We start from the raw sequence: 12,835 nt of genomic DNA on the forward strand, positions 1-12,835 counted from the left end.
AGCAAATAAAATGTCAGCTGGGACTTCCCTTAAAAGCAGAGAAGATCCCAAAAATACAGTGTACATATGTTTTGTAATGATACAAACAAAGAATCATAAAATGCTACAATTCTACTGGTCATTTGTACCCCAAGTTTGGATCCAGTCCCTCATTGGGCAAATGATGCCAACTACAGTGGTGCCTCGCTTAACGAGCGCACCGTACAACGACGAAATCGCATAGCGATCCCTTTTTTGGGATCGCTAATGCGATCGCTCAACGAGTTTTAGATAGGGCAAAACTCGCTCTACGAAGGTCGATAAGCGGTTCGCTTACCGACCTTCGCTTTGCGACCCGCCGATCAGCTGTTCGGCGGGTCCAAAATGGCTGCCGGAAGCCCCAAAATGGCCACGCGCAGCATTTTCGCGCCCTCGTTAAGCGAGGGGAGGGCACGAAAATGGCTGCCGGCCATCCTGGAACATCGCTGAACGGTGAGTAAAGGAGCCTTTTGGAACACATTAAATGATGTTTAATGTGTTCCAATGGCTTTTCCTGCCCCGTTCAGTGATGTTTTCACATAGCGAGGGTTAATCCGGAACGGATTAACCTCGCTATGCGAGGCACCAGTGTACACTGATCTATTGGTTCCCTATAGCTATGCCCATGTGTCCCTGGCCTATGCCCAAGATGTGCCTGAATGTCTGCGGAAAGAATTTTATCTTTTGGTATGTTTATGTGTAGGCTTCTTGGGCCCTAATATATGGCCTTCACTCTCCAGCTCCCTGGTGTGAATGTTTTGGCCTGTCATGGCTGGTTTCCTCTTGCCTGCATTCCAGGACCAGGCCATCTGCCAGGTCAAAAGGAGGATGGGCAAAACGAAAGTGTTACAGTGACATTCTATACTATGTGTGAATGTTCCTCTATTTGCCTGAGCTATGTGTGAATGTTCCTGGGCCTAGTTTCTCTGAGGCCTGTGTTTTCTCTGCTAAGGGTTATACTAAAATCTAGTTTGATTCTGCTCCGGTATCACCACCTCAACACCCAAGTGAGTTTCCATGGCTGAGCAAAGAAATTCAATCCAGGTCTCCTAAATCCTGGTCCATCACTCTGTCCACAACACCACACTGACTCTCTCTCCCCCACTCGTAAGTATATTTACAATTGTAACTATAAGGAGTACTTTATGCTGCAGCAGCTAAATCAGATCTATATGGTAATGGGTAAAGTGGTGCCTCACAAGACAAATGCCTCGCAGGACAAAAAACCCGCAAGACAAATGGTTTTGGCAATGGGGTTGATGGCTCGCAAGACAAATGCTCCTATGGCCGTGCTTCGCAAGATGAATGTTTTCCGTTTTTGTTCTTGCCTCACGTTTGCTGATTTTTAAATGTTTTTCTATGATGTTTAAAAAAATTAAAGTTTTTTGATTGAAATTTATTAAATCATCTGCACAATATGTATGGCTTTAAAGAGGACTTAATAAACCCTTTGTAAACCAAATTTGACTTTGTTCTGACTTTTTTTTGCCCATGGAACACATTAATTAGATTTCAATGCATTCCTATGGTAAAATGCATTTCACAAGATGAATTTTTCACAAGACATTCGTAAACTGAGGAACGAATTAAATTCATCTTGCGAGGCACCATTGTACAAGCACAGGTCAAGGCATGATAAAAGTTGGCTTCTCTTTCCCTTCCACACAGTCATAGTTAAATTACTACATAACCACACCATGCAAAGAGTACAGGATAAGAAGCAATGATTGCCAACATGCAACAACATCTCAAAGCCTGGGTGCTGCTCCAACTTGAGTCACAAGCTTGATGTACAGTAAGTAACCATGATAGGATTGCAGTCAAATTGGTAAGCCATATGCTGCTTGGATCACATAGGCTGCAGCTGTGTAGCTATTTCACTGCAAGTCTATACTCTCTGCTGAAACTCATATGGAAGTTTCCTTTTGAGCCTCTTTATGAATTAGCTGCCAAATATGTATGCTTATTAACTTTTCTCTCACTTTTTATTTCATTGAGTAACCACCACCATGGAACTCGAGACCACTGTTAAATTCAATCCCAGGTGAGCTATTGCCCAGGTAATTACCAAGCCTAGACCTGCTTAGCTTCAGCAAGGTTGCTGCATCACACACCCTTAGTTCATACTTTGCAATGCCACATACGCAGTAATTGTTTGGGCTTTGCTCACATACCCTGTTTCCCCGAAAATAAGACCTAACCTGAAAATAAGAAATAGTATGATTTTTAAGGAGGGGAATAATATAAGCCCAACCCCAAAAATAAGCCCCAATTATGTGAAACCCCGCCCTCCACCATTTTGCAGGAACCAGAAGATGTCATAACTGTATTTGAATAAATGTAGATTGTTGCACATGAAAAAAATAAAACATCCCCTGAAAATAAGTCCTAATGCATTTTTGGAGCAAAAATTAATATAAGACTCTGCCTTATTTTCAGGGAAACATGGTAGCTAGTTGTGTATCAGACAGCAATCCATGTTTGTGGTTAGATCCAATTCTAACTATCCCTAGGATTCTTTCCATACAAACAGCCTGCAGATATTAAATGTAAGTGAATTACATCACTCCACACCTACATAAGACAAGATATTCGCATTGATCCTTATTACAAGTTGACACACAGGGAACAGGGACCATAATACTAAATCCTTACAGTAGAGCTTGAACGCGTGTGGAGTTGTTTGGGCTATGATTTTCAGAATTTAGGGTTGTAGTCCAGAAAAGTAATTTTTCCAAGAGCTGCATGAATACCTCTTGCGCATTTTTCTCATTTAGGGAGCATATGTTTAGAAGCATCTTACATCTCGTACCAAGTAAAGAGGAGAAAGTTTCAAGTCAAGAGGACCATTTAGAGGTGGTGAAAGGCCCTATGCTAAGGCACTGCTTCATTGGATCCTAAGATCATCAGTCAATACAGAGGAAGTAAAGACACAGTCAGTCTGGAGAGGACACTCAACTTGCTGGTCTCATCAAATCAAAAGATGAAACCCTTGGGTTGGTGGGACAGCAAAGAGCACCTCATTCTTCCCCGAGAGAAACCTTAAAAATATCTGCTTCCCACCTGACATCAGAGGCCCCCTCAAACAGTACACAAAGAGCTCAGTGACTGCCCTACTGCATTAAAAGATCTCTGTATTGTTGCCTTTATGAGAAACATTAGTCACTATTTGTGCATTATCTTTAATTAAATTCAAATATTAAGCAGCAATATTTCAGCTGTTTTCATACATTTTTTATAGAGAGCACCAGGAAAAGCAATTACTCTACATCTCTGATGTGCCAAATTTAATTTTCAATTTATAGCTTTCTTCTTCTTCTTCTGTAGTTATGAGCGTCAAACCTTCATTTTCCGCTTCCTTTCAGGACTCCTCCTGCTCCTCTCATCACTGGTACTGCATGATCAGATTTTTCAGCAGTAAATTAAAAGAAGAAGAGTTTGAGGTGACAATGCCCCAGAGGTTCATAGGCAGAGGACTCACAACATTTGTAAACTGAGAATGGTATTAAACAAGATATCAACACTCCTCTCAACAAACATTTTCCAGTGCTCAATGAATCTACAAATACTCCTCAGAATCTCTCAGCAATGGTTCTGAGAATGACTATCTTCTTAATAACACTAGAGATCATACCAGTATTTGGCAACCAGTAAGTTTTAAATCACACTGTATTCTTCATTGACTGTTATGTGAATAGAAGAAATGTTTGAAAAGAGACTGCAAATACCAGAATCTGTTTAATTATTGCATAGCATTTGATGGAAACTAAACAGAAACTCTCTTTTTTCATGTGTGTCTAATGTATGTAACACACAGGATTCCAGATCTAATTTTACCTATAAGCAAAACGGGGGGGGGGGGATTTGTTTTTAGTTTTTTCACACAAGATACCGTATTTTTCTGTGTATACAATGCTATACAAGTCTAAAATAGTTAGACTAAAAATTGAGGGTCATCTTATTCACGGAAATAAGTCAAGGAGAAAACTGTGCAGTTGCAAAATTGCCCATGTCTCTGCAAGCAGGCTTCCTCAAATCACGAGCCTTGTGTAAATGACATAAGCTGACATGGAGGAGAGTATGTAGGCCAGCGATGGTGAACCTATGGCACGGGTGCCACAGCTGGCATGCAGAGCCCTCTCTGTGGGCCCGCGAGCCATGCCAATGCTGCTGCCCATGCCAGTCCGATGCAGGGCGTGGCGCCGCTCACTGCGAGGGCTCAACTTGAGCTCGTGCTCCCGCCTTGTCCCCTGCCCGAAGGTAGCCCATGAGTGGTGCTGGAGGCTGTGATCAGGTGACAGGAGGAGGTGAAGGAGGAGCTGTGCCCAGCCGCCCCTTGGCACGAAATCGCTGCTGCCCATTGACTGTGACTCCGGCATCACAGGAGAGTGAGTGAGCGGGGCAGAGCGCAGCGCAGAAAGCCTGGGGAAGGGGAAAAGGCATCCCCTGGCCGCCCTCCAGAGAATGTGCTGGCCTGGAGGGTGCCCACTGATTTTGGCACTCAGGCTCAAAAATGGTCAAAATTGGGGTGTGTCTTATACATGGAAAAATGCCATATATATCTTACACTAGGCAGAGAGCTCCTCCTGAATACTTATATGAAAATTTTCTTCAACAAATGTAATTGGAGCACAGTTAATTTTTTCCAAAGCAAAACATGGTTAATTATCTGACTGAAAATGTTCTGTTATTCAGTCTTCTCTAATTCACTCATATCAAAAACTGCAGTGTTTAGACATGACATTCCTAGGTTAATGGTTTCAATGTTTACCTTGATTCATAACATTCACATTGCATGTACCAGTTATGGATGTTATACAAAGTGTCCAGATAAAGTTCCTTCTACTTGTAGACCCATAAGCAACTAGACCTTCAGTTTTAATCCAGCCACTTCACTAGTGGCTGCAGTATTCTTATTTTTCCTTTGCTCTTTCCCAGTAGTGGAATGTCTTTTGATCTGGGAATCTCATCTTCCAGCGCTATTGATTGTTTTCAAGTGATAAAATATGGTTTTCAAGGAATAAAATATTCAGAATCATTGCCTTTTCCTGGACAGTACTAATACGTGCTAGGCCGAGTGTCACTATTATTGTCCACGAAATAGCCTCTGCTAATGCTGCTAGTGCCACTTTCTACTGCTGCTGCTGTCCAGTAGCACTACCTGTATTTCAAGAATTTCAATAACAACAACTTCTGATGATGATGAACTGGCTGTTTATTCCTGAAGAGGATGGATGCATATTAGTCTGGTGTCTCAGCTCTGACCATTCAGCCTTGATTGGCCCTCCTAGGAATCTAGCCTTGTACCAGAGTTTAGATTCCTAACAGTCGCTTTCAGTTTCCCTAACACATTCAAACCCCTGTCACTATATTAAGATGTGCATACAAGAGGGTGTCTGTAAATGTGCCATAACATTAAAAGCCACAAGAAATGTTGAGGAAAGCCATTAGCCCAAGGTAGACTAAACAGAAAGGAGTTCCCCGACTGTGAAGTGTAATATTATTTTGCTTTTTTTAAATGATCCTTTTCTGACAATCGTGTGACCCATGATGTTTGATGTCTGACATTTGGTACTTCCCAGTATTTAATATTTGACACCCAATAACATTAACTTTTAGCCCTCACTATTCCATGACATCTGATTGTCAGATATGATAGCTTTTTCATTGTTTCCCCATTTCTTACTTGGCATATTGTCTTCATTATTTTATAATGATATTCACTCAGCTGGCAGTTTTATTATGACATCCACATTTTAAATGAATATTGGTCTTATGGTGCCAAAACATTCTGATTAGCCTTTCACAATCTATGGCAAACTTCTCTTTATGAATCCCTTTACCTTTGCTTTATGGAGGTCTTCACAATGATAAAGCTTGCCTTTCTCTTAACTGGACTGAAAACGGTGTAGTTTTGGAGCAACAATTTTTCCCAACCACTGACTATATCTGACACAATGCATTTCACACAATGCCACGGATTATGTGGGTTTGTAAAGGAAATGAACATAATCAGAATGACAAGGAGAAAAGGAGACAAAAATTGAAGAAAAAACTGTCTGTCTGCTCTACCACTAGCTACTGACAGCTTCCATACAGCAGCAGTACTCATCTTTAAAATTGCCCAAGGCAACTAATATACCAATGTTTTTTCTGCCTCAAATGTATAGATCACTAGGAAAGAGGAAGCTAAACACTATATATTGGTGATAAAAGCAAGATGAACCGTTACATAACTATTTCATTAGCCGAACATAGTCTGGCATTAAAATATGCACCATCAAAAGAGGCAAAAACAAGAAGAGACTGCAGTGATAAATGATGTATATCATAGGCAGAAAATCCTAGAAAACCACATTAAAAAATCAGAATACATTGTGCAGATTAACTTAGTGGCATCAGATTTTAAGGCTGCCTGTGTCCATGCACGGTTTTTCTAGTCCCAGTCCAAACTTTATTTCTTCCATTCCCTTGCCTTTTAAACAACACCAGAGAATTCTGTATTTAAATGCCTCATCTTTCCAACTTCCTGGTTTGCATTTATACTGTGCATGGCTGAGCCGGTCTATATCAACAATGTGTGTGTGTGTGTGTGTGTGTGTGTGTGTGTGTGTGTGTGTGTGTGTGTGTGTGTGCGTGCAATACCATGCCATGCACAGTATATACAGTATATATATACTGCTCTTCTTATGTTCCCGTCCACAAATCGCGTTCAATGCATTTCAATGGGGGGGGGGAATTCACCAAAAATTAACAAAGAGTCAGAACAAAGCCAAATTAAGTTTGCACACATTTTAGATGGTGCTCTAACGAATTCAAGCATTTAAAACAGTTTCTGACTCTTCGTTAATTTTTGGTGATTTTCCCCCCCATTGGAAAGCATTGAACTGCAGGTTTGACAGCTGTCAAACTTAGGTTCAATGCATTTCAATGGGGGGGAAAATCACCAAAAATTAACGAAGAATCAGAACAAAGCCAAATTAAGTTTGCACACGTTTTAGAAGGTGCACTAACAATCCCAAACATTTAAAACCGTTTTTGAACCTTTTAAGACACTTTAAAAATAGCGAAAATGGAACATTGCTAAGCGAAACAGGGGACCTAAAACTGTCATCGCTAAGCGAGGCAAGGTCCCGAACATCGCTATGCGAATGTGATATGTGATAATTTATACTTGAACTGAGGATGTATCAGGAATGCATAAGTGCCAGGAATCATCTCAGAGTGAAGACCAAATGATACCTTTAGTCAAAATGGGTCATCTGCCTCAAGCATCTAGTTTGAGGTGTCATAAAAGGGCAGAAAACTGGTATGTTGTGTTGTTATGTTCCATCAAATCATTTCCAATATATGGCAATCCTACAAACTAGTGACCTCCAAAAGGCATTAACAGCCCTGCTCAGGCCTTGCAAACACAATGCTGTGGGTTCCTTTATTGAATCAATCCATCTCGTAATTGGCCTTTATTTTTCTGTCACCCCCAACTTCTCCCTGCATTATTTCCCAGCAATAACATTATTATTGAATCTTTACTGCCATAAAGAAGATATTTAGATACTATATACTTAGAATTGTATTTATTTATTAGTTATTTGTTTATTTATACAGCTTATAGGCCACCCAATGTAGTGAGAACACTACTTGGGGCAGTTTATATAATTAGGCATAGCATACTACCCATTAAAAGGAGATCAGGAAGTACAACACAGGGACTGAAACAGAAAAGTGACCTAAGAGTGGCACCTGGTAATTAAACCAAATTACATAATAAACAAAATACATATTAGTATAATAAAAATACTCAGTGGCCACAGTTACAAATATAACGTACAAGTATCACAAATTAGCTTAAGATGTTGCCAAAGGCCTCCTTAAATATACAGTTCTGTCTTTAACAATCTTCTGAAGATCAGTATGGAGGGGCCTCATTGATTTCTGTTGGAAGTTTATTCCACAGCGAGGATGCCACTACTGATAGAGTCTATGAATTTGAATTTCCCGCCTTTTTCCCCTGCCTTTTTTGTGTTCGTAAGTGGAAGCTCCACTTGCAAGTCGAAGCAAAATTTTGGGAGCAGAGCTTTTCATAAGTAGAAAAATTCATATTTGTAAGTCGAGGCACCACTGTACCTGTCCAGCCCACTTCTCTCAGGCCAAAAATAAAGAGTCCACCGCCCCGAAGGGACGGCAGCTCCGGAGTAGGCACCCACCCGCCCGATTCTGCCCTGGCCAGGTCTCTGGCTCTGTTCACTTCGGGCAGGCTTTGAGGCTCCCTTTCTCTCCTGCCGCCTGGTTCCTGGCTTCTCTGGCCGGTGCCTCTTCAGTTTCTGCCCTACACGTGGACAGCCCTGGGTGCCAGAGACCTGCAGGAACCCCAGAATGCTTTTTAATGTAGGGTGCTGCTTTTTGCTTTTTAAAATTGTTTTGGGTGGGCTTTACATGGTGGGTTTGGGCTGGTGGGGTTATGTTTACATTTTTTTATTTGTTTGGGTTTTTTGCAGGCCCAGGGGTTTGCAGTGTTTTATTTTTATTTGGGGGGGGGGTCTTTAGCCGGAACACATTAATTGGTTTTCAATGCATTCCTATGGGAAATGCTGCTTCGACTTAACGAAAATTTCATGTTACGGCCTCCGTTCCAATATGGATTAATTTTGTAAGTCGAGGCACCACAGTAGATGTTCATGGGGTGAGGTGCCTTAATAGGTAATGAGGGCTCAAACCGCTTAGGGTTTTATGTCATAACTAACATCTTAAACCAGACACAGAAGCCAACTGGAAGGCAGTGCAGATGAGAAATGAAACATTATCAAATCTCTTAACCTCTGAAATTAATCTGGCTGCTGCTATCTTTTGCTGCTTCCATGCTGTTTTTAAGGGACACCTTGAGAGTATTATAGTAGTAAGATCTTGAGATTACCAGTGCATCTTCAGAGCTATATCATCCAAACAGGGGTGCAACTGGGCAACCCACCTAAGGTGAAAGAAGATGGTCACAGTTGAAATCTGATAGAATTTGGGCATTGGGTACCATTTGCTGCAAACTCAGATTTCTTGCAACTCTGCAGCATCCTGTTTGCCTCTGAGTCTCTCCAAGCTCTTCTTTTCCATCCAGTTCTTGGTGTGGGTCCAACTCACAGTAACCTTTGTGTTCTCCTTCCACACAACCCAGTCCGTGAATCCCCATCTATATCTTCTTTCCCATTGCCCTGAAATATGTTTAGACTATCCATAGTTCTTGTTTTTAAGGGCATTGCCCTTATTTTCCTGTCTCAGCTTCCTGAAGAGGAAGCTGAGGCAGGAGGGAGCTGTGCTTGAGGAACATTTTATTTGGTGAGGTCTTTTCTGCTAGAATGAACTTTGCATTCCCTGACCTCATGGTCAAAAGGGACCGGGTTTTGGCTTTAAATTAGTGCCAGCAGAAGCCTAGCTGAAACGACCTAAGCAAATAAATTATCTGGTTCTATTTGTGACTCTAATCTGCTAAATAGGAAAGCCAAATAGCATTGCATACACCTGGGGGGCAAGAATGTTTTAGGAGTAGGATCATACTTCCGCACTATTAGGGAGCAGGGCGGGTAGGTGGGGCTCGTCAGCCTTGGAAGGCAGCCCATCTAGGAGAAGGAAAACTGCGATTTCAAACCTCAACTGCCTTGTGGCTATATCAACTAATGGAAAAAGCTTCAGGAGATAACCTCAAGGCAAAATGCAGAGCCGGAGTCCCGGAGGCAGTTTGTGTCATTCTGGCAACTCCTGCAACATCGCTGGAACCAGTTGTATTGGCTCTTGCCTTTCCATTGGACTATTTCAGTGACATGGAGAGGATGCATTTGCTGCTTGGGTAACAGCCTATCCTCCATATTATTTTACCAGGCTTCATGCTCTGGAGAGGACACTCCAGCTTTGCATACAGTGTCGAAATAACATGGGAAATAGCAGTTACTGGTTATAAGCCTTTGCTCAATTGGCATAGAGCATGACGCCAGGGGCTACTTCCGACAGTGGGAGAGGTCATTGCACTTCACTAGGAAGGGTAAAAAACGACAAGCAGATCGATAACCCTGCACCATGCAACAATCATAAGAAAACTTCTTCCCTAAAGTTGGGCACCTGGAATGTTCGGACAATGACCCCTGGCTTTTCTGACAACCTGTGGGAAATAGACGACGTGCGTAAGACAGCTGTCATTGACATGGAACTGAGTAGACTGTAGATGGACATTGTTGCCCTGCAAGAGATGAGATTGCCAAACGTGGGATCTGTCAAAGAAAAAAACTTCTTTTTCTTCTGGCAGGGAAAACCATTGAATGAGATCAGGGAATATGGTGTTGGCTTTGCGGTCAGAAATACTCTGCTGAGAATCATTGTTCCATCTATGGTGGGGAGTGAAAGAATCCTGTCTCTACAGCTCCACTCATCAGCGGGACTGGTCACCCTCCTTAGTGCATATGCACTAACACTGTCATACACAACAGAAGTCAAAGACAAATTCTATGACGATCTGGCAGCTACTGTCAAACAAGTCCCTGAGAGAGAGCCACTATTCATTCTCAGAGACTTTAACACTAGAGTTGGTGCTGATCACAACTCTTGGCCAACCTGTCTAGGCTATTTTGGCATTGGAAAGATGAACGAAAATGGCCAACGCTTGCTGGAGTTTTGCTATTATTATTATTATTATTATTATTATTATTATTATTATTATTATTATTATTATTATTATTATTATTATTATTATTATTATTATTATTATTATTATTATTATTATTATTGATTGATTGATTGATTGATTGATTGATTGATTGATTGATTGATTGATTGATTGATTGATTGATTGGTCAGGTATGTAAACCATACCCGGAATTTAATATGGCTACCGGCCACACTTAAAAACAATACACACACACACACACACACACCATAAACAGAAAAATTCACAAGACAATTAAGAACAAATTCTATGGTCATTGTGTCAGCAAAACGTTCTTTAATACAAAGCCTCAACACAGAGTTTCCAGGAAACATCCAAGATCGAAGCATTGGCATCAGCTCGATTTGATCCTCACTAGACATTCTAGCCTTCCTAGTATTATCACACAGTTACCAAAGGGCTGATTGCGATACTGATCACTCCCTGGTGTGTAGTAGAGTAAAACTGTGAACAAAGAGATTGTATCACACAAAAAAGGAAGACCACGTATTGACATCAACAGGACTCACAATCAAAGAAAAGTATAGGAATTTGCCCAAGCACTTGAGGAAACCCTTCCAGGACCGGCTGATGCAAATGCACCTGAACGATGGGAAAATTTCAAGAGCACTGTTTATAACACCGCCTTGTCCACATTTGGCAATAAGACTAAAAAGACAGCCAACTGGTTCGAAGCCCATTCGAAGGAGTTGATGCCAGCTGTCGAGGACTAAAGGACAGCTCTAGCAGCATACAAAGCCTTCCCTAGTGAGTACAACTTGCAGGCTCTTCAAGCTGCTCGGAGCCAAGTCCAACAGGCTGCCAGGAGATGTTCCAACGATTATTGGCTTCAGCTCTGCTGTCAGATACAGATAGCAACGGACACAGGTAACATCAAGGGAATGTATGACGGTATCAAGCAGGCTTTAAGTCCAATACAAAAGAAACTGCTCCCTTGAAGTCTGCTATAGGCATGATCATCCAGGACTGAGCACAGCAGATGGAATGCTGGGTGCAGCACTATTCTGAGCTATATTCCAGAATGTAGTAACCAAAGAGGTATTAAATAACATTGAGTGCCTGCCTGTCTTGGAGAGCTGGACAGTGAACCAACTTTAGCAGAAATAAAAGAGGCCTTGGATTCCCTCGCTTCTGGCAAGGCACCTGGGAAGGATAACATCCCTGCTGAAGTGCTGAAGTGCTGTAAAGAGATCATCATCACCAAGCTGTATGAAGTATTTTGTCTTTGCTGGATGAAAGGTGGAGTACCGAGGACATGAAGGATGCAAACATTGTCACATTGTATAAGAACAAAGGAGACAGGGGTGACTGCAATAACTACCATGGTATCTCTCTTCTCAGCATTGTAGGGAAGCTGCTGACCCATGTTGTGCTGAAGAGACTCCAGGTGCTTGCAGACAGAGTCTATCCAGAATCACAGTGTGGATTTTAAGCTAATAGATCCACCTCCACCATGGTATTTTCCCTCAAAGAGTTGCAGGAGAAATGTAGGGAACAACAACAGCCGTTCTTTGTGGCCTTCATAGATCTCACAAAGGCCTTTGATTTGGTTAGCAGGGATGGCCTTTTTAAAATAATTCCCAAGATTGGATGTCCACCTTGACTCCTTAACATCATCAGGTCCTTTCATGAGGAAATGAAGGTCACTATAGTTTTTGATGGCTCAACATCAGATCCCTTTGCATTCTGAAGGAGAGTAAAACAAGGCTGTGTCCTTGTGCCGACCCTGTTTGGGATCTTTTTTGCTGTCATGCTGAAGCACGCCTTTGGAACTGCAACAGAAGGTGTCCATCTTTGGACTAGATCAGATGGAAAGCTCTTTAATCTCTCTCAATTGAGAGCAAAGACCAAAGTCCAACTGAAATGCATGCAGAACTTCCTTTTCACTGATGCAGCCATTGTTGCCCACTCTGCTGAAGACCTCCAACTGTTCGATGGTCAAACAATCTAGATGTAAATTTCTAAGGGGAAGAGCCTCCAGCACACAAACTTGTTTACCTGTTTGTTTGCATACTAACCAATTAGAGGGAGTTTGTTGTTCCCTGGTCAGGGAAACTCCACCCCCATTTCCTGCCCTTCTCGACGTGAAGTGTTTGAACCTCCATTGTTGTC

Source organism: Pogona vitticeps, chromosome 4, assembly GCF_051106095.1.
Source record: "Pogona vitticeps strain Pit_001003342236 chromosome 4, PviZW2.1, whole genome shotgun sequence".
In the NCBI taxonomy this organism is placed as follows: Eukaryota; Metazoa; Chordata; class Lepidosauria; order Squamata; family Agamidae; genus Pogona; species Pogona vitticeps.